Raw genomic sequence first — 23,247 nt, forward strand, 5'->3', positions numbered from 1 at the left:
GTGCTCTATTATCTGAGAAAGACAAAGTCAGGCTCTACAGATAGTGTATTTTAAAGCAGAGAAACATTATGAAAAGGGGCAGAGTTAAGGCTGAACTTTTCCATCATCTTTCTAAATTACCTCAAAGTTAGTGTTAGATAGACAATGTTTTTTTGCACAGGATGTATTATTTTAGCATTAATCTCAAGTCTCTCCCTCCCCTTCACCTCCCTGGATCTCTGGGAATGAGAGTGGTTCTCACAGGAGTGCTTTCCTGTGACCCATTTGTCTAAACAAACAAAAAAACATAAAAGAGTCCCCACCTAAGCCATGTCATGCTAACTCAAACTATTTTTTATCTTCCCTGAAAGGAGAAGCTAAAAATATACATTGTTTGTTTGTGACAGATGATAAATGGGCCACACAGTCCAGCTTTCAGGGGGTAAGAAGCCACATCATAAATGAAATAAGTATCAGTGCATATATCCCCATCTTCAGTAATCTCAGCAGATATATTTATATATATTTATATTAATTAATAAGGGCTATGCTCCTTTCCCAAAAACTTTAGATGTCCTTGACTATATAGAGGAAAACAAAAGATGTCTAGCAGGAAGGTTCTATGGAAAGGCAACCTGGGCATTTCTGAGATCCAGGTCATAGCAAGGGACACTGGTATCAGTGAGTTGCACTTCATATCATCCAGTAGATATAAGGAAGGAAGGAAAGTTTTTTTTTGATTTTTTTTTTTCTGCCCTGTGAGTTGTCTCTCTGTCTTTGATACATGTGAAAAGTAGCTGAACTCTATTTACCCCTGTTTAATTTCCACCACACCCATTATCTCCAGCTCTGATTTGCAGTCAGTATCTCCAAACTTTGGAGAACAGAAGTAAAGCAGCAAGGTCTTCAGGGCAGGAACTTCAGCAGCTCCTGTATGTGTGATACACGAATGGAGTAGCATAAAGTAGGAGTGTTGCTGGGTCACTGCTGAAAATCTTGAGCTGTGATTTGATTCAGTGTGAGATGTTGTATGTTGCTACTTGCCTCAGAGCCAGTCCGCTATTTAGTTTCACAGCTAATCCATGAGGAACAGCATGAGTGTCAGGTATTCAGGACTGTCCTCATATCATCTAACCCATTGTTTATTTGGAAAGTGTGATATACAGTGCTTGTTATTCCCTTTCAGTTATTCTTTAGTTTTGAAAATGGTAAGCATACACTCAGAAAGGGGCTGCAGCATCCTATAACTCTGTGTCTGCATTGGTAGATGAGCCAATCCATTTGTTGAAAAGAACACAAAAAGACAGACGAGCAATCCAGGACTCTCTCTTCCACAGCCCCTTTTCCTCCCAGATTCATTCCTTTTGGTTGGAAGGTCTTTTCAAATTAAAGAAGGGGATTTATGTAGTGATTTGGAAATAAAACAGAATAGTTTATAATATCCCTAATTTCCCCCCTTTTAAAAATTTCCTCCCCCTCACTGCAGAACAATTAGTACTGTAGTTTCCCCTAGAAGCAAGCAACATCCAAACCAAGCCCTTTGTGTAACCACCGACCACTCTGAACTCATCAGCTCCCTCACCCCACCTGCCTTTTTCATCTTCCCTGTGGGAAGACTTTCTTATTAGCCAAAAGGAAGTTTTTTTCCTTTCTTTTCTTATGTCAGCATAAGGAATTAAGTGCAGCAGGGAGACTCTGCCATGTTAAAGGTCAGTTGCATAAGTTCTCTTAAATGGCAATTAAATGATTCTATGACAAACAGGATGCACTCGGAGTGCAGACATCAGCTCCGACCTTGGGACCTGGGAGAGTCTGGGAAAGAAAAAAAACTCTTTGGGAAAATAAACATAACACCCAAAACTGTAAAAGCAGATGAATCAGCAAAGAAACTCTATCATTTTCCCTACGTTGTTAGGGAAATGCAAAATGTAGTAACACTTTAATTTCTTGCTCAAAGAAACGAACTGTCTGAAGATCAGCTGTTCATCCTACGCAGTAAGAACAACCTGTCGAATTACGCATTGCTGAACCTGTGAATGGTCAGTCATTTCAGCAATCTGAGGGCAGGAGAATCATATTAATTCCACATCTGGTAAAATATGCACAGCTCTGTGGAATGAGTCTGGGTAAGAGGTGATGCATGATTACAGAGTAATATGTGAACAAGAGAAGCAAGAGCAATACTTTCTGGGAGGGAGAGGACAGAAGAAGCTGTCCCAAACTGATGCTCCTGGCCAGAGGTTGAACTGAAGCCTCCAACAGGAGTGTTCAGGCACACATGACGTTAGCTCCATTAAAAGAATTGATTTGAACCTCAGCCTCTTCTAGGATAGTCCCGTTACCCACTCACCCCCTCTAATTATCTTGCATGTATCTATCTCAGCAGGAGACCTGTTAGTCTGGAGGGTTTTGTGCTTAACTTTTTTTCCTATATAAGTTTTTGTTGGAGCCTGAGACCCTTCAGCTCTGCTAGACACCACTGCAGAAGATTGAAGTTGGCATTTAGAAAGGACTACAGTGGGCTGTGGGGTGAATGCATAAGGACCAGATATCCCAGATGTCTCATATTTTCTGCCTGGGTAAAAAAATCCAGAAGTCAAGATAATGAGACGTGCGGAACCCCAAAGAAGGCTTCAGTCAGGCTAGGCATAAGGTGATTAGCTGCACAGATCTGGAAAGTGACGGTAAGCCAAGTGTTTTTCTGACAAACAAGATGCTGACCTGTCTTTAAAAGTTCACTGGGCACCATATGACAAGGAAAGGAAGGACACAATAAAAAGCACCAAAATGAGGATGGAAGAAAACCCTTCTTGCCAGCTATTTCCAGATCTACAAGATCTGGAGTGGATTTAAGTGAGGAGAATCTCGAGACAAAAGATTCTCTTAAGAGGTATTTTCCTGCGAATGCTTGTGAAATGCATCGGCTTCCTCAAGTGAGGTAACTGGGAGCAGAAAGTTGGGAAATGAAATGCAGTTTGGCCTACGACGGGTGTCCTTGGAAGACAGTTTTGAGTTCAGGATAGGAGCAGGACAGAAAGGGGGAAAAGGTAAGGTATCTTCAGCTGAGTGAAAAAGGGGAAAAGGAAAATAAAGAAAAGAGGAAGGGTTCCTTGGTCTTTCAGCGACAAAAGCGAAATAGGTATTCCTGATGGAAGGCAAGGAAAATCCCAGAAATAATCTCAGGGATGAGGTGGGTTTGAAATTTTAGAGGTGAGGAGGCAATCCAGGCTTGGACTTTCCCCTTCTTGTCTCCTCTCCAAGTCTTTTCTTGCCAGTGAGAGGTGACCTTGGAAAATATGAAGAATGGGATGGGGAAGCAAAATTCACTTGGCAACATCAAATTTCAGGGCTAGAAAGAACTGAAGAGGATCCAGAGGCTGAGTTCCTGACCTCAAGGAGACTCATGAGGAATATTTCAGCCACATGAATTCCAGCAGGCAGCGGGACATCCTGGCAGGAGATGCTGCGGAGGGGGAGAGACTGAAACGAAGGGAAATGCTCTTACCTAAACTAGGCTGATTAATGCCTTAGGAACCAAGGGTCTGCTCTCTGGTTTCGCAGTGCACAGTTATTCACCAGTCAGTCCATGGCAACAGGTGATAAAATAGGCAGTAGACAACAGCCTGTAGGATTCTTCATAGAAAAGTCAGACCTTGCCTGGATTGCCAATTCCAAAATTTCAAGGACAAACTGGTGTAAAAATTCTCCTCTATTCCTTTCCCTCTGGTCATATTTTCTAGGTTCCAGCCTGAGAACAGAAACAGAAATGCTAGAGAAGATCCTGTTCTTGTCTTGAGTATTTCACAAAGACAGCACTTTCCTAGTTTGCCAGCAGTGCTGGAAGGCTGTGCATGCAAACCTCTCAGGACTGAGCAGATGATAACGATAACGCACCGCTTCAGACGACACTTTGATCCTGACACCTGGCTCTGCACTTGAGCCCTTTGGCTGACTGGAGCATCCTGGCAGCAGCAAGTACACAACTGAGGCCCTATACCCTGGGGATCTCAGTCCACAGTCAAGATCCTGTAGCACAGGAGTTCAGATTTCACCTAGGATGAAAGATGTGAGGGCCCCAGCAAGAACAAATGCCACATTCAACTTCCCATGGCATCATTCATCAAAAACACCCTACAATAACTGTAAGACTCACTTTATTTTGGCTAGGGAAAAGCAAAGTTCATCCGCATTAGACAGATGCTTAAGAGCTGAAGAAGATCCTATTGATCCTATCTTTTGCATCATATTTAAGCAGAAGAGAGAGTTTGAGTTAGAGGAGTGTAAATCAGCAGGGCTGGAACATGGCCAGGACACTGGCATTTGCACCAGAGCTACAATCAAACGTACTAGAGAATTTCTGAAGACCAGAGCTGGTCAGGAGCTCAGATTTATATCTATCAACCCACAGCAACCTTGAATACCAGGCAAGGGTGTTGGCTGACAGTTGATTCAAAGAATAAAAATGCCACCTTTAGTTACACTGCCTATAGCAACCAGGCAGTGCTCTGTGTGTCTCCCACCCAAGCAGCAGTCCAGTTTTCTTTATGGGCTTTGACAGGATTAGAAGACCTGAGGGTAAGGTTAAAGGTTTACTCTGAATCACGTTGGTGAAGCAATGGAGTTCTTGATCCTAAACTCTGGGGAGAGGTTGCACTTTTTACCTGGAACAACCAAAATAACTGGAAAAGAAATAAGCCACCTTCAGATGTAAGTCTTCAGTTCTGAGAAAGATTCAGCAGCCTCCAGACTACTTCCAGAATAGGAAAAGGAAATCCTTGTTTTAGTTATTTTCTTCCCAGTAGTTTAATGGGAGGTTGTTTTGGAACATCATGTTGATATCTTCTAAGCTTTAAGAGTTGTTGCTTTAGGAATTGTTGTTATAGCCTCAGTTTCACAGCTATAGGAAAGGTTTAGAGAGAGACTGTTCATTCTGAGACAGCTACAAGGCTATCATTAACAATTTGTACATACCTAAATAAGTCTCCTTGGGTGCATTAGCTATTCACCACTCCTTCATTAATGGAATTTTAACTGCCTAGAACCAGTATCAGACAGAAACACTCACTCTGCATATGGGAAACTGATGTAAAGGGCAAATTAAAGTAGTATTTTCCAGAACAGCTCCTGTTCATCTCAGTAGAGTTACTTTTCTGGTGATAATGTTCTCCTCTAAGACCTCACCCTGTGAGATGCTGCAGTTTCTTCTAAGTCTATAAAACAGTGACAACAGCAGAACAAAATTCTCTCTTTGTAACAGGGAGGGAGGGTACTTTATTTACTGTATTTGCTGATACACATCAAGAGAAGAGAAGTGCAGGGTGGGAAGAAAGAAAGAGGCAGCTTTGTTCTTCCAGCAGTTTGCTCAACAAAGCCCAGACTGTTTCAGTGATAGTAGATGCTGCATGTTTATTCTGAAAATTTATGGTTTAATTAATTTTGGGGTGAGATAGCGAACATGGTTCAGTGCCAGATCAGGTGAAATATGATCCGAGCATTTGAAGAATTCAAGCAGCTGAGGGGGGTTGACTGAATGGCACCTGAAATCCAATAAAAGCCAGCACAATGGGAAGCCCTGGTATCTTAAAGGAAGATCTTTGGAGATTTTAAATATGTCGAGCAGGGTGGCGGGGAGTGGGGGGAAGAGGGGAGTGGGCTAGAGTCATGCAGGGGTTTAGACTGCCACAGAGCCTGATGAAAACGGTGTTCGTGTTCCTTGCCTGCAGCTCAAGCTGAGCTGAGCTCAAGCTTCAGAGTAAAACTTTGAAATAGCATAAAATTTATAGGGTACAAAAACCAACAAAACACTGAAGGGGGGGAGGAGTGGTGGAAGCTAGGAAAGGTAGGGGAGGTTAAGGAAGCAAACAACAACAACAACAAAAAAGATGATATGAAGGTTGGTGGGTTTTTGTTTGTTTGTTTTGTTTTGTTTTTTTTTTTGCTTTCCCATATGACAAAATGTCAGAGTGAGCCAATGTTTGTAACTTTCTCTTTTCTACCAAGAGGTCTGGGAACACAATTTTGGATATCCTTTTTAAAATATTGATATATCTCAAAGGGCCAGATCTTCAGTCAGGGAGCAGCAGAGCCTGAAGATTTAAGAAACACTTCAAATGATGCAAGACTGATTCTCACATCCCCTGTGCAAATAATACTGTATGCATACATTTTATGTATGAACATGGCCATATTTCATAGCTGCAGTATTCCGTGACTTCCACAGCTGTATTGAAGCATCTCACAGTGTTTGCCCTATCTCTTCTTCAGAACGAGGAAGTGACAGTTTTCACTGTTTATGGAGGAAGAACAAGGTCACAGGACACAGAGGATTTGAACAGTAAAAGTAAATACTGAAGCCCACATCGTCTGCAGCGTAAATTACTGCTCTAACCACTGCTCAGCTCTTCCCCTGAGCACAGGAGGAGGAACCTACAGTTACAATGCTGAAACAGGACTGATATCCCTTGTTTTTATCCCTGGCTTTTGTAACACGAACACAGCTGAGGCAAGAACAGGGATTTATTTAAAAGTCTCTTCAGAAATGCCCAGCTTCCCAGAAGAGAGTGGAGGGAACAAATTTTGTGGGATTACCTATAGCATCTTCCTTCTCCCTTTATGCTGGAAGGGACTATATGGATCACTCAGGCCAGACTTCAGTATCTCAGCTCCCTTGCACCCTGCTGCTTTCCCTTTTGTGATGAGAAATAAACCCAGTTTGTCTCTCACAGAAACAGGCACTACAGCCAGACATGTCAGGCCTGTTCTATAGGGAATGTTGGTTTCTGGAGATGCCTTGGCCCTCTGAGATGCCTTGATTTAACTGACAGCCTCAGAGCAGGAACGTAAGAACTTGGTCTCTGGAGAGTCTGTTTGGATACCAACAGAGCTTCTCCAAGCTAATGACCCGCAGCATTTGGCAGGGAGAAAAAAAAAAAAAAGTAAATAAAAAAATATTTCCTTTCCCATCTCCTTGTGGATTTTCCCATAAACTAGTTAGGTTACAGCTTCTGCTGCATCACACATGTACCTTTTCATTTTAGTGTCTGGTCCTGACCTTTGCTCACAGCATTCAGTCTCCCATGCACACCCTGCTTACTCTCCTTTTGTAATTTATGACACACACTGTACACCCATTTCCTTCTGCCCTTAACTCTCCTGTGTGTGTTCTTGTTATCTCAGCTGCTCGATAGATTTGCCATATTCTAGCTAGCTTCCAAGCCTGTTCTCATAGCAGCCTCTCTCCCGGATGATATTCCACTATTTATGAGGGATTCAGCCCAATCTATGAATTCACACAGCTTGCTATGTCTCAGTCTGGCCTACAGCCTTCTCTCTTGAGCAACAGGGAGTAAGGTCTCTACAATACTCAACTTCTGCTTGGCTTTTAGGGGGTATAGGGTTCATCCATTTTTTTTGAGGCTGCCAATCAATTTTCATTATTGACATTTTCCAAATTGGAAAACCAGAACTCTTCCTGAAAGGTCTGCTCCTCCACCGGAGGCAGGTGACATTTGTTTTTCTTTGGTTAATGCTTCACCTATTATTTTGAGCTATAAATGTGAACATTGCTGAAAATGCTTCTGAACTGCTTCCTGAAAAGTTTCTTGTCAGTCTGTGCATCTTTAGCAAAAATTTATTCCTCCTCCATTCTGGATTTGTAGAAAATCATCACAATGTTCCAAGTGCTTCCACTGAATTTCAAACTCTTGTTTTGCCTCTGCAAGCCAGCAAACATCTCAGACTGCTTCCTTCCTTATGGGAGAGATGAGGCACAAAGGAGACATCTGGAGAACCCTTGGCTCCTGCTGAAGGGCTGGGGTGCAGGAAAAGATGCAGCCAGGAGGGATGAGGGGGCACAGGGCTGCTGAGTGAGGACAGGTAATTCAGGGTGGTCAACCAATGCAAGAAGCAAAGAAGCAAGAGATGCTTCTAAGCTGCTGCAGTGGAGACTCATTACTTCTAACCTCTTGCAATGGAGACTCATTGCCTGGGCAGCAGTGGGGTTGAATTGTAGGAAGGAGATGGGTACTGTGATGACACCTAACCTTGCCTTGTTTAGGAGCAGAGAGGCAGGAGGAAGTGGGATTCTGCAGGTGGACTTCTGAGAATCCCACTTCCCCTTTTCCCTTGGTCTTATGGCTCCTTCTTACATAACTGTGTTGATCTGAGGTCTCTTCTGCCCAACTTCCAGTTAAGAGTCTTGCGTGTATGCAAAGGATCTGATGACGGAACAGTGACGAGAGTGCTTGCTCTCCTTACTGCTAGCCTCAGAAATCCCGGTCCGTGCTTCCTCCCCCACGGTCTCCTGTTCTCCTCTCTGCCCACAGATGAATCCTTGTGTAACACAGCTGCCTTACTACAACTGGCCAGGAAGGGATGAGGATCTGCGCAATGGTTGTGTAATTCTGCCCTTGTTTATCCAGATGGCTTTTCTGTGGCAGAAGTTATCTGAATGATGAATGCATTTTCCTTTTAGGACAGGATCCATTTCCTGGGATGTGTCACCTGGCTCTTTCTTCTCAGGTCATTTCTCTGAGCATCTGAGCAGCTGTCTCACATTTCTGGTGTCTTTTGGAATTTAGCTGAGGTTGACTGCAAGCTTTGAGGTACAGGATAGGAGTGGGAGAGGGAGAGGAAGGAACTTCCAGAACGGATCAAGATGCAAATACATGTCTGCACTTCAGCTGTAGGTGTAACTGGAACCTGGTAGGTGTAACTGAACTTGGGTACAGAATGGTACCCAAGAGAGCTTTGATCTTATTACCTTGTATACCTACATGAACAAAGCCACAGTGGTGCTGGCATCAGAATGATAGAAGACAGAGCATCTAAGGTGGATTGAGTAAGAGCACAGTGAAGACTAAGCTGTTGTAACCTTGCTATAATACACATATCCTCCCAGTTTCTTTTATGCTTCTGGCCACTTCTCTCATAACAAAGCTCATGGCCATTTGCCTTAATTGCTGTGACAGTGTACTGTTGACACATCTTCAACCTGGCATCCACCATAACCCTAAAGTCCTTCTGGTGAAGGCTGTTTCTCAACCACTTGCTTCCCAGACGGTACCTATGCATGGGTTTATTCTGCTCTATGAGTGCTCCTCTTTTCTGAATGTTGTAAAGTTTCTGTTGCTCCAGGCCTCAAATTTCTCCATCTTACCCAAAAGAACTATGATTCGTAACATCAAACATTGCACCTAATTTAGTATGACCTGCAAATTTGATGGGGATTTATTCTCTGTCATCACCCAAATAACTGCTTACTATCCTGACCACAGTACAGAATCTGGTGGTGCTCCATTATCTGCCCACCATCACTGGTGGACACCAAGCCAAGGAATGCCTCTACTTGAACCCAGCACTTTAGAGAATTATTTTACCCATCCAACAGCTTGATCATCTAACCCATACATCCTCAGCTCTGGAACAAGAATGCTGTAGCAGATTGTATCCAAAGTCTTAATATATCAAGGTATATAACATCTGCTGCTCTCCCCTTATCCACATAGTCAGCCATTTCATCACAAAGGGCAATTGGGTCGGTTAAGCCTGATTTGTGCTTGGAAAATCCATGCTGATCATTCCATTTTCTTAAAATGGAATTTATTAGATTTGATATCAGCTTTTGGCTTTCCATTTAAATTTTAAGTAAATTTAATTATAGATGTGTGTCAAGGAGAACTTCCAGAAACCTCATCTCTATTCTCTAAAAATGTTTGTTTATGTCTCTATCCCATGTTCCCATCAATGGAACAAATTAAGGTTTACATTTTAGAGGCCTCTTCTGTCATCTGTACAGACTTATTAGGTAACACTAAATTAAACATTTCAAACTCCTAAGAGGTTATAGACAAAGGTGCCTACTTCAATACTGTTAAAACAAGCTACTGTAACAACTTGAGGAGTATAACTCCCTGACTTCCTAAAAACATTGAAAAGGTCATAGAATGTAAGAGAATGGGGATTTAATGAATCTTACTGACAGCAGCCTTTTCCGGTCCATTTCCTGCATACATGTGATTGTCATGATTCCATTTTAGACTCTGACAGTAACATATGGTGACTCATATGCAAGAGGCAAACTTCCTCCTTCCCCACATCTCTCCTGCACCAGTGATTCAGGTCCCCGAGCACTGAGTGCTGGAGCTCCAGTTCTCATTCTGTTAACTCAAACTGACATCTCAGTTAATTCAGTGACTTCAAGCACTGTGCGTTTGCTGGAGGAGCTTTACTCATCTACAAAAGGCATGGAACAAATAGAAATATATTTGAAATTTACCAACACAGAAAAGATTAATTCAAGCCTTCTCTAGATAATTCAGAGTAGAGAACAGACTGTATGACAATACTTACTTAAAAAGAACATCACTTCCTTTCACAATTAGAAGAAAGGAGAAAGACATCTGTCACCTGGGACTATTATTTTGATTCTTGCCTTTATTTTAATCATTATTCTTTTAAGAAATAAATAAATCACAAAGAATCTGGTAAACATCCCACCACTTTCCATTGACAATTTCTCAGGGCACTGGTTTTGGTGGACTTTCAAGCTATGAAGCAAGACAGAAAATTTTGTTTTGGTTAACATATTAATCATGGAATGGAATTTTGGGCTGTTTTCATATCTGTTCTCTTCCCTTTATGCGAATATATATTTGTCTGTATTTTCACTTGTTATGGTTAGTTTTATTCAGGGCAGGAAAATCCAAGAGGACGGACAGCACTTCCAAGCTGAATACTTAGAGGAAGCCACATTGCAAACAAAGCTGTGTTATCAAAAAATAGCTCTCTGCAGAAGCCACAAACTGAAGCTTCAAGCCTTCTACTGCATGGGTGACCACTAGTCCTACTAAAACCATATGGCAATGAAACAGCCATCCCAAAAATAAGATGTTAGCTCTTCATCATGAACTCATATTTTCTCTGGTTGGTTCTGGCACAGAGAGGGGAAGAAATGGATCCAGTATCTTCTGCTCACATTGTTAGGCAATGCACAGTACTGTTGGGGAGCCAGGTGGCTGCATTCAGAGGCTTACTTCCAGATTAAAACCATATACATGTCAAAAATAACAGAGCCTCTACCTATGCGGCCTTTGGGAGATGTGCTCATGTTCCGGATCTGGTTTGCAGAGCCAAGTCCCTGGAACCAGTTTCATCCACAATGTCTGTAGACCCACAGCGCAGATGGGAACCAGTCGTGCATACCCCGTACCCAAGTTTTCTTGCCCAAACAGACAGCTGACTTGCTCCAGACCAGAGCCGAAGGAACAACCATCATGTGGGCAATGCAGACAGTCAGTGAGTTAAGTTCTCATTTGAATTTCTAGTCTCATCCGCTCAAGAGATTACAGGCAAAGCCAAAATCCGCTGTGATACTCTTGCCAAGGGTGAAGGAAATCAATAGGCTGCAGTATAGGCTTACGCATGGAGACATACCAAGTGTGCTTGGATGCATGGTTCCCAAATTAAACAGGGGAAACAAGCAGGTCTCTGTTGCAAGCCTGAGAGTTGTTTGCAACATGCTCTCCCTGTGCTTGTCAAATTGCCCTGACTGACTGGAACTGTGCCACCTGCAGAAGAGCACAGAAGTCCCTCAGCCTCATCCTTGCCACCTTCTTCCTCTCCTTGCGGGAGGCAGAACTGATAGATGTATCCTGCTTTGGGCTCAATCCACAGTTGCCACTTGTCCCTATGCTGCAGCAAAGACAGTTCTCACAGCCTGTTCCTAAATCACTCAGCAGGCTAGAAATGAAGCTGGTCCTCATAGCGCAAGCAAAACTGCAGAGGTCTTTGTGGTGGTGGTGGGAAACTAGAGCATTCTTCTTTCTGCAGAGCAATAGCAAATGTAAATATTTTCTACCACAGGAGAAACCCAACCCATGGCATGCAGGTAGGAGTGCAAAAACAATTAATTTTGCTATTTACATCAGTCCCAGAACAGAGGCAGTCAGTAAACTCATCCTAAAACATTAAGATCTGGGATGTGAGGAGGGAAGCTGTAAAAAGATATGATTCTTGTTGGACAGGTCAAGGAAAACAACAACAACAAAAATACCAACTTAACAAGCAATTAACAAGCAACCACTAATAGAGAGGAAGAAGAGGAAAAAGCTACTTCTTTTTCTGCAGCTTCCCACTCAGAAAAGGATCTGGCATCTTAAAACTGGCAACATTTCAGTGTCCCCTTAAAAGGCTGCATTCTTCTTCTAGGCTAAGAAAAATGAAAAAGGCTATGTGTAACAGCACCCTCTGGTGAATCCTGTTGTAAGAGTATCCTTGGACCTATAGATGGAATGAAGGATACAGCTGCAAACCATCCTAGAAGAGGGCTATAAGTATAGGTGACACTTTGTAAAATGGGAAAATGGAGAAAAAAGAGACACTCCCACCTAGAAGGAAAGAGCACAAACCCATTTGATTCTGCCAGGAATCCCCAGCTGTGCTGGCCTCCTGTGATACAGCTGTTGAAGCATCTCCGATTCAAACCGCTGAGTCTCCTGCCTTGGAGAGAGAGGTTATGCTAATATTTCCCAAGGAACTGGCTTGCTCTCCCTTTTCCTTCTTGTCCTTTTCTGCCCAGCCCACGGACCAAGAGACTACCCAGGTAGACGAGGAACACGCAGCGCGACACATTCAGCTGGAGAATCCGTTCCACAGACCAAGGCATTGCTGGAATTACCCAGAGCTAATTCAGGCTCTGGTGAATGCAAAGTGTGTGCCAGAAGGGGAAGAGCACATGGAGTTTGCCACCCAAGGTGGATTAAACCAGCTTGGAAAGTTTCACGAGAGAAAGCATTTCTTTGAGACAGGCTGAGCGGCTGGCTGGTAATTCAACCATGAGAAGATCTGGCCTGTATGCAAGTCTGCAAATAATACATACGCTTACTCATGCATTTCCATCTCAGAGGGGAGAAGAAAGTGGAGAAGGAGGGCAGCTCAGTGCAGGAACAACAGCGTTTCCAGGAGCAGAAAAATGCTCTCACTGCATACCCATATCCTGCACTTTCTAAAGGTATTTTAAGGCCACCAAAAACGCTTAGAACAGGGAAGGAAAACCAGCACAATCCCCTCACAGAGCCTCTCCCAAACGCTTCTGCTGAGGCACTGTGTCTAGAAGCAGCAGGAGACTCAGCTCCCAAATGTAGGTCTGTTCTGTCATCTCTGGGTTATAGTCAATGCTTCACCCTGACTCTTCCATGCCCCTTGAAGGACCATGCCCATCTCCAGCGGTGCAGAGCTGTAACTTTGCTTGGACGGGTCACAGCAGGAGGACTTGGGCTCACATGGGTACAAGCGAGCTTAAGTTTCAGCTTTCCACCCAACACCACCCTATTGCCTACATCTTCTTGTATGCAAACAGTGCGCATGCTCAGCAAATCTGGGCTCAGACGCATTCTTAATCCCTGTTGTAGACACAGCTGTAGAGCCTAGGATTTGGCACAGCAACTCTTGAAACTTATGTGTTGTTTTTTTTCTGCCCACTGCTGCTTCTGGAATTTCTACTCAGCACAGACAAATGCTCTATGCACAAAGGCAACTCCTCGTACTACCAGGATAGAGAGACAGTGCTTACCCTAATGGGTGTTAATCTGGTGTCTCACAGGGTTCCACAAGAACCTGGATGGCTTGGTAGCTAACAACAAGCTTTGACGTGCTGGTCCCAGGATGTTCCCAGTGACCTGCTGCCTGCCTCATCCTCTGCCAGCCTCCAGCTGGAGTGCAACAGGCAGCACACACAGCTCTCCAGGCACCCTCCCAGGGTGGTGTAAGGAGTGGTCTTCCAGTGACCCCTCCTCTTCCCTCTCTGAGAACTTCCAAAATGTTTTGTTCATTAGTCATCTGCCCTCACACCCTAAATCCCTCCTTGCTCTTGAAATTTGCATTTTCCCCAGGTATGTGGCCTTTAACCCTGAGTAAGGGCTTTTACTTTCTTTCGGGATGGGCTTCATCCTGTCTACACTAAGGACGACAACAGGGACAATGGACAGAGTTGATGCTTCAGAGAAAGATACCAGCAGCTTGTCCAGGAGATGAATTAGTTTCCAGCAACAAGGAAAAATGAGAAATTTAAAATTGTCTTTTATTTATTTCCACTTTGGGGGAATTTAGAGGCTGCAGTCAAAATCAAATGGTTAGTTGCATTGAGTGTTACGCACATAGATAAGCGTAGGTCTGTCTGCTGAGGATTCCAACCAAAAGAGAAAAAAATCTCAGAAGGGAAGAGTTCTGCCAAGCCCTCCAGGAGGTCAGGGAAAGAACCAGAACCAGAAACTAGCTTACTTGTTCTCAGTCAGACATCTTTAAGGGGTCACCTCTTCCATAATATCATTTTTTCACCTCAATGCACTTTCCTAATAGTATATGTTCCTCTTACCAAAAGCTCCATGCTTTCTGAAATGAGTATTGCACTTGGCAAAAAAAATACCTTATGGCAGAAAACTTGTCATTTACTCATATTTACTGTAAAAGCTGTTTGTGTGCACATGCATCTGTCTACAGTCTCAAGGATTAAGCAGCACGTTCAATTTCCCACCTTTTTTTTCAGTTTTTCCTTAGAAGAGGATCCTCTACTTCAGATCATATCACCATCTGCAAAATATGAGAGGACTCGTATGAATAATCCGTTGCTCAGCTTCCAAGATTTTCCCTTCATTCATTGCTGAGGACAGCAGCGAATCAAGAGATCACTTACCCATTTCTAGCATTTTCTTTCCTTATCCCTGCAGAAAGAGTAGGTGTGTTTGACTGAGATACCTACAACGATGCTAAGGTGGTTTGCAAAATCCTGTGGTTGACTTGATAACTGTTCCCTATTCAACTAAGTACACAGATGAGTCATGCAGAAATGCCGAAGGGTAGATAATATGGAGGCTAACTTTGTTCTTTGAAGAGCCTGACTCTATCTGAGAAGAGAGGACTAGCAAAAGCCAAACCCCTCCCATACCCAACAAAGAAAGTTCCCCGCAGAGCTATATCTAAAAGTAGGTGGTATACACCACTAACAAAGCCTCTCTCATCTCCTGCTAACTCCAGCCAGCTGCCAGATGAGCCCTACTGAAAAAGAAATCTTGCTGTCTAGCTCTGCCTTCCTTTATAGATGCCCCAGTTGCCTAGGCTCACCTCTCTCACCTCCCTGTTCCCCTCTGTCTTTAATCAGCCTGCCATTTAACTCACCTGGGATGCAATTAACCAGGAAACTCCACTAAAGGGTTCATTACAGAGATAAATCCCTATCTCCAGTTTTGAATTTACCCGATCACAACACTAAACCTCCCACCAAAATGGCCTTCCAGCTACAGAACTACTTGTCCCATAAAACTGTGAGCCTGAGGTTTGGGTTCACAGCACTTTCCCAGGTGTGAGAAACACTGTCCTACATGAAACAAGACATGATCAATGACTATGTGTTGTAACTCTCAGTGGAATAATTTACAGGCACAGAAATCCAATTTCATCCAAGAACCAAAACGAAAAGCTCCATTAAAAATCAATAGAGAGTTAACTACCCCTCCATGTTTTGCACAGCACAATTTTGAACTGAACACCTGAGTATTTACTATTCTAAACCAGCTACATCCTTTCAAGCTCTGAATTCCCCGCAGAGTGCAGGGCTTATAAACATTTCCACCCCATTTTTATTCATGAAGGGGGAAGCTGAGGCACAAAGAGGTGAGAAATAAATGTAGGAACAGAGCCCTGCCCTGCCAGTGTGTTATCCAGCATCCAAGTTATCAGACAATACTGTCTCCTCTGTTTGTTTTCCTTTTGGTAAAATAACGTATTTTTACAAGTAATCAAGGGAAGAAAAAAACAAAACCCAAACCTCAGAAGGCATAGCCTCAAACTCCAGCATGTTACAATAGCTAGGATAGATCCTTCCAGCCAGAGAGGATCATATTGCAGCTAGCAGAAATGCTGATGCTATGCCTGGATGGGTCCATTTCTAAACCCTTTCCCTTCATTCGGTAAGGCAGAATTGCGTCAGCATCAGTCACCCTACCCATTTCCATACTCCACATGACATACCTAAATGCCATTTTTTTCCTTACGATTATGCTTTATTATTTCAATTACATCAGTGCCTGGAGGCCTTGGGATAGACCAGATCTCTATTGTATTCATTGCTGAATTTACACAATGACGTACAATCATGGCAACGAAGTTCCTGAAGCGCACTATGCTGTGAGCTGGAAAGGCATTTGGGGTAATAAAAATGGGAAGTTAATGATAACACGTTCCCAACCAAGACATGGTGAAATCATTGTGAATTCCATTATGGGTAGGTGATTTAGCTTCGATGGTGCATCACTGCGGGGAACAACCTTGATGTAAGTGTCATAAAGCTTGGCACAGTGTCAAACCCATACGCCATAAAGCCACAGGGCCAAAGTGTTTCAGCAGAATCTCTGTGGACCCTTTCTACCCCTTCAAAGATTTTTCCTCTACAAATCCCTGTTGTACAAACTTTGCATGAACATCATAGCTGTACTAGAGCTGGGACACCAGAGAGCTGGGACAAAGATTTTTCTTATTTATTTATTTTTATTATTATTCTTTTCTTTCTTCTTCTCCTTTTTTTTTTTTTTTAAAAAAAAAAAAAAAAAAAAAAAAGTCCTCTGTATTTCCTGGCTCTTGTGGATTGAAGTCACACCCTTGATGTAACTTCATTGCGGTTCATTTTTCTTGTGGTCTAATTAAATCCGGCTCCAGACGGAGTTGTGTGTTAGCAACAACGGGAGGAGGAGGCAGGAATCCGGAGATCTAGGAATCGCCAGGAATGTCATGGCCTGAAAACTGAAAAATCAAAGTGGAGGTAAAGTAGCCCAGGGAATATAGAGGAAGAAAGTAAGGAGTGGAGAAATTCCCTAACCAGTGTAAATAAAATTGAGTTGCTTATCAGAATATTGATAATTCAGGATACATTTGGGTGTGGTAGAGGAATGTGAGTTCCTCCAGACTGGAACACAACAGCTGTACTCAAGGTCCCAGATGAGTCCTTGCTGTAAACGCCTTTGACGTTAACAGAATTACATCAAAGAAGTAAATCCCATAGGAGGCAAAATCAAGTTAAGGGCTGTGTGCTGATGAGGTGAAGGCTTCATTAGCAATGGAGATGGGAGGATGGTCCAAAAGAGAGCATCTGAGGGCCATCTCAAGGACTGAGTCTTTCTAAAGTGGTACAGCTGTATTTTAGGCAGCTGCTGGAAAGAAAGGAAAGGAGAGGATTCTGACATAAAGCCTCCACTTGATTTTGGACCCTGGTTCACAAGCCTCTCAGTTCTGGCTGTGAAAGTCCCAAACCCCAGGTGGAGTACAGAACCTCATCTGCCAGAATAAACAAAATTTTAGTGCAGCAAATGGGTTTTCTGTGTCATGGATCTTTAATCAAACCTTTTTAATACTGCTCAGCTGTTGTATTTATTGAATGCTGAGAGCTGGCCTCCTGTGTAAGTAACTGCTTGGATCTGCAGAAATGGACTCCTAATAGCTAGAGTGAAGCAGATGAGGGAGTGGAAAGCAATGTATTTTGTTGCATATATAGCTCAGTCTCTTTGAATCAAGAGCTGGCTATTCAGAAGGTGTATATCTGCATATCAGCTCTTGCTGGGCATGTCTGCACTGTGCAGGTATCTCCGTGCTGTACTATCATCCCAGTCCTAACATGGTGAAATACAGGGTGTAATCATTATTGACCTGGGAGATGTAGGATTTGTGGTGGTTAAGAATGACGAAGGCAGAAAGTCTCTGTCTCCCTCCCTGTGGTGAAGATAAGATGATGAAGTGATTTAAATGCTGAAGTGGGATTTAAGGTGCTTGCTTCTAACGCAATTCTCTGTCCTCAGTGTCTGATAGTGGTAAGGACTTGAATGGAACATGTCCCACATTGGTGAATATTTCTGCTTCTTCACACCTGTCCCTGTTAATAACTATTTGTATCCTATTAGCTCCTAGGTAAGCTATCATAAGAAGAAATAAAAAGGTAACTGTCACGGAGGCAGACCTACAAACCACGATTCTGCGTCCTGTCTCAGAGAGTAGAAGGGAAAGAGGGAAGAGAAGAAACTGAGTACATCTGAGTCTTCTGTCCCTTAGGATCTTCTCCCACCTGCCACAGTTGGTAGTTCAGATATTCCTGAGCTGCATCTTGCACCTGGACTTGAGACACTGTTAATTACACCTCTTGTTTTCCACAGGTATCTCTTCTGTCAACCAGCAGAGTAACAAAGCACCGTCATAAAAATATGGTGTAGTTCTTGCTCTGTGTTACCTGTGATCCTGTGATGGCTAGTAAAGCTGTCACAAATGCTGGATATTTGTAAGGGAAAATAGATTCACATCACCTCAGCCTGAATGTCTGAAATTAAGCTGTCTAAAACTGAGCTCGTCACCTAGACTCCCTGTATAGGTGGGGGAGAGAAACAGATGCCTTCCGAGGGCTTTCACCTGTGTCTGAGACACATAGCCCAGGATGAGACGAATTGCCCCCTGAGGGTGCATATCTATCTCCACAGACAATGAGTGGAGTCTGGAATCCTAAATATCAATGGCAAAGAAACAATTTTCTCAGTAGTAATGAAAATGCATATTTATTCACCAAGAACATAGCTAAGCATCATTGTTCCCACAGGACCTTTACCTGGGTTCAAAACATAACTGGAGGGATTTGGGGAAGAAAATAACTTTTCTGAAACACCACCTCTGAGTTATTGAGAGCCACAGAAGACAGGAGGCAGGAATGATGCTCAGAGGAAGGTTCACAGCATGTTTGCACCATCCTTGACCTCCCCTGGCATCTGCTGGTCAAGGATGCCAGCACAATTGGACCTGTGGTCTGACTCTGACACTGCTGTAGGCCTAGGGAGGGATGAAATGATGCTATCCAATCCCCCTGAGCATAAATGACTTCCTGGGAAATTCCAACTTTTCAAAAAATAGTTTTCATTTCTAATTTTGTAGGAGAAGGACAGACATCATTTCCCAATGCACTGGAGACTACTGTTTGTTTTCCATTATTTATCTTTTTGGGGAAGCCATATAGGAGAAATGAAAAGGCCTTTGATTCTTTCTGAAGTGAAAAACAAAACCAAAAGGAAAAAAAAATAAATCATCCAGCTGCTCTGAATCTTGGGAATTCCAGTGCTACTGTATTGGATCCCAGGAAAACTTGGGGAATCCCTACCATTCAGGGAAATCCCCCACTTCACAGCAGTTTCCTGGTGCCACTGGTGATGCCGGGATCAAGCAGAGTTGCCAAGAGCTCAGCTGCTTTCTGGCAAAATGCTGAGTCTAGGGAGGCAGAAGTGTTTTCACCAGCAAAACTTCTGGCTGCTCAGAGGATTTGTGTTGAAATAAGCCACTCCCAGGAGGTTCTGAATCAAGGAACATCGTCTCCTGCAATGCCCCAAAGGTCAAGGTTACTGTAGAGAAGACGGGCAAAACGTGGGAGGAAAGACAAGGCCCAGAAAACAGGGGAAACTTGTCTGGAGTTACACAGCATGTTGGGGTTTAAGTCAGCAGTAGGACCTTTATCAGCTGAGTCCCAGTACAGTGCCTTGCCCATTGTCCCTCTTTGCTTCATCAAGACAGCCTTGCAGTTGTCTCAAGGCAAAAAGGGAAAATGGTTTCCCTTTGAAAATCTTTCTGGTAAGTCGTGTTACATTTCAGCTACTAACACCTTCAACTCTTTCTCTGTTTTTTATTTTTAAGATTATGTTTTATTATCAGAATTCTCCCCATAGAGTTTTGTTTTGTTTTTTTTTTTTTTTTTTTTTTTTTCATGCTACCTTACATGACTCCATTAACTGAGGCAGTCTCCAAACCTCTTCTCCAACATTAGCACATAAAATCATTTCCCCTGTGAGGAAGCTGGGAACATTCGGTCATTCTAGCTGAAGAAAAAGCAGTGCGATCTGCATGGATTTTTTTCTTTTTCTTCCTTTTGTTGTTTTCTTTCCCCTTCAGTTGGTTAGTTCTGTTGACGTAAGATTGGCTGGTGTTTACTTTCTGAGTGGAAAATGGGTTGGTTGCTCTTCACCGGCCTCCAACATCAGCTTGGAATTCAGCCCTTTAGATGCTGTCGTCACAACAACAGGTTTGTTGTGATGACATCTACAGCTTGCTGCTAGTCTGACACTGAAGATGTGGAGGCTCATTTGGAGATGGAGATTGTTCTGATGCACGTTAGTTAGGTGAGATCTTGCCAAGCTGAAGGTATGGGTGTTAGAAGATATCTAGATAAGCAAACAACAAAATCCTTCAGAGTTAGGTTTGCCACCTCTTAGGAAAAGACTAATCTATAGACTTCTAATTGTTACTTTAAAAATGAGACATGGAATTTATATATTTTTTTAATGTGCGTCTTTGGAAGGCATTTATGTTCCAGAAGGGAAGGTGGGATGTGAAATTTGCTGTTTTGCTGTTAGGGAAAGAACGGACATCTTGGATAAAAGACACATTTTCTTTACATGCAAGGCACTGGCTCAGCTGTGTTTCAGGAACTTCTCTTAGACTAATGGGAAGAGACTGTTTCAGCTCTGTAGTACATTATTTTTTTCTTCGATACTGAGATGTCCAACTAGCTTGGGTCCTAACTCAATGTCTTTAGAGCTCACGTCGTTCCAGTTTTTCATCTGATTTTCTGGATACATCTTTACTGTCTGCTAATGGTGTCCTCAAGACTGTGCTTGCCTCCTGCCCACATGGCAAGCCTTTGACCGTAGCCTCTTGCATAGCTGGAGAGCATCCTTTCAGGCAGGTAGAACTTCACATGGTCAAATCTGCCAGCTGGAGAGAACAGGATTTGGCATGCCTGCGGAGGCGGTCTGCAGGCAGGCCGGAGGCATCTGTGAGGCAGCCCAAGGTGCAGGGTGTGGGTGGGACCCAGAGAAGAATAGGCACCATATCTAGTTTCTCTCTGCAGGGTCTGAGAGGCTGGAGAAGGTAATGCTGTTGTCCCTGAGAGAGGGCGCATTAATGCAAACCAATGAACATTTGCAGATGGTCTCCTACCAGTGAGTTTGCTTGTCAGACCAATCCTGACAAACATTTATGAAACAGTGGTCCAGTCCCCAGACACAGATTGCTGTAGTCAAGGGACCATCTTTGAAGTGTCAGCTTTCCCATTAACTCGGGGAATGGAAAGGCAGGTTCCTCTTTCTTGGATAGTCCCACTCACCTTCATCTTGTTCCTTGAGCACAAGTGGTCTCATGCTCTTCTAGCTAGAAAACTCTGCTCATTTCTTTCTTAACACAAGTACCAGAATGAAATATTAATCCAAACTCAATGACAGCCACTGGTACTTGTTGGAGGCAAAGCATAGTACTATGGAGGTGGAGGAGTGCTGGCTTTTTTACATGCCCAGCAGAGATCAATCATATATTCTTTTAGGAATCCAGCTGCAAAAAATGCATTTTTGCATTTTTGCAAAAATGTTATGCATCACACGAAGACAAAAACATTTTCAAGGAAAAAATGCTTTTCCTAATGTGAATGTACAACACTGAACCCAGTTCATCTCAGAAATATTGTGAAATAAATAATAAGGGTGTAATTCTAGCAGCCTTGACATGATTTTAGTACTCATACCTTGTCTATCTTCATTGCACTGTGGTTGCACCCTCCACAAATTACTCAAAGCACTGTACATTCCCTCTGCACTCAAAATTATCTCCTCTTGGACTTTGCTGTTCAAAAGCATTTTTTAAAATTTATTTATTATTATTTTTTTTAATTTTGGGATGTTCAAAATACCTCAGTCCATCTTTCAGAGCTGCCTTGTTATATCTGTACCAGTGTGATCATTTTTGACGGAACATATTAGAAATTCCTAGATTAGGTTGTTCAGATCTTGTCAGATCTGTTAACCCAGTAACACAATAAATTTAGAAAAGGAGGTGAGAGCTACCACATCTTGTTCAGCAAAATGTCAACATCTCTTCACGTCTCTGGGCCATGAACTTGCTGAGCCAGAGTTCTACAGTATTCAGAATATACTCAGAAATACTGAGGTAAACTAAATTTATTTATATGATATGAAGGCATCATATAAAATTATCATTTATGTGGTACAAAGGAACTGTTTAATTTAGGGATATTCCTGGTGCTGATGGCTGGATGTTCGGAGTAAATAGAGAGGAAGTGGTCTGTACATGCTACATTACCGATAGTCCTAAACTAAATATTTACTTCAGGCTTCTAGGACATACGGTTCTGGGCTGATCAAAAAATGCCACTCTTGTTTTTCTGATTCCTGTGCTTTCTTGCACCTGAGCATATCCTGACTTTCAGCGCTGGGACATGGTGCCACCTCTGGATCTTCATACGTGAGAAAGGTCCCAAAAGAGGGACTGATCTTTTGCCACTGGAAAGTTTGGATTATCCAGAGTTAACTGAAAAGAATGTTCGGCTCTAATGTGTTTCTTGATCTTTTTAGTTTGGAGCCTGTGCTTAGCCATGTAAAGGGTGTCTGTTTAAGAAATCCATGAAGCCAGTAAAACCATAAATCTTATTGTCATTGTACCCGTTCCCCATAAAGCAATATCCACACGTAATCCTCTTGTAGCTCATTCCCACCGATCTATTGTTCAATGCCTGCAGAATGAAATCCCTCTAAGGATGTTTGTACAGAGTGAATCGTGACAGTAATCCAGATTTATGCTGCTTAATTACTTACAGCCAATAGGGCATGTGACCACATTTGCCATACTTGCTGAGATATCTCCAGAGCTTGCAATGGGCCAAGCTGTCCAAGGTTAATTTTTTTATTATTATTATTATTTTTTCTCCGTCAGACCTCACTCAGGCAAACTTCCAATTACTTCAAGTCAAGAGGTTCCAATTGTTCCTGATTTGCATTAATCAAGCATGAATTGTATTTGGACTAAAAGGAGTTTGCCTACTTATGGAAGGTGGGAAGACTAAGTTAAGAGTTTGTATGTTGTATTGATAACTTCTTCCAGTTGATTTGCAGATACTACCTGTTAATTTTAATCTTGAAATGGCCTAGCATATCACAGGGACTGGAACACACTCCTACTCTTTGCAAATCAACCCATACTTCAAAGAAAAGTGTAAATGCAGAGGTCAAGGCATTATACTAAAAACTGGGCAAAATTCAGAATATTCATCCTGCAGCAAATCTTGACATTTCAGTGTTTGTTTTCATCCCAGATTGGAACAAAGAGTTGAAATGTCAAGACTTTTTTCTGGGTGGAAATTTTGGGAAAAAAACAAAACAAAACAAAACAAACAAGCTTTTTTTTCTGGCAAAG

The 23,247-nt window shown here is 42.7% G+C and overlaps 1 long non-coding RNA gene across 1 annotated transcript; it reads right to left on the reverse strand.

The window, feature by feature from the left end:
- Positions 1-9,766: 9,766 nt before the first annotated feature.
- On the reverse strand, positions 9,767-15,102 carry LOC137858836 (uncharacterized). Its single transcript, XR_011098045.1, has 3 exons — positions 14,669-15,102; positions 14,510-14,565; positions 9,767-11,802 (listed from the first exon to the last, which is right to left on the reverse strand). It is a non-coding gene; the product is annotated as an uncharacterized lncRNA (long non-coding RNA).
- Between the last annotated feature and the right edge of the window lie 8,145 nt (positions 15,103-23,247).

This window comes from Anas acuta, chromosome 6 (assembly GCF_963932015.1).
Source record: "Anas acuta chromosome 6, bAnaAcu1.1, whole genome shotgun sequence".
Taxonomy (NCBI): domain Eukaryota; kingdom Metazoa; phylum Chordata; class Aves; order Anseriformes; family Anatidae; genus Anas; species Anas acuta.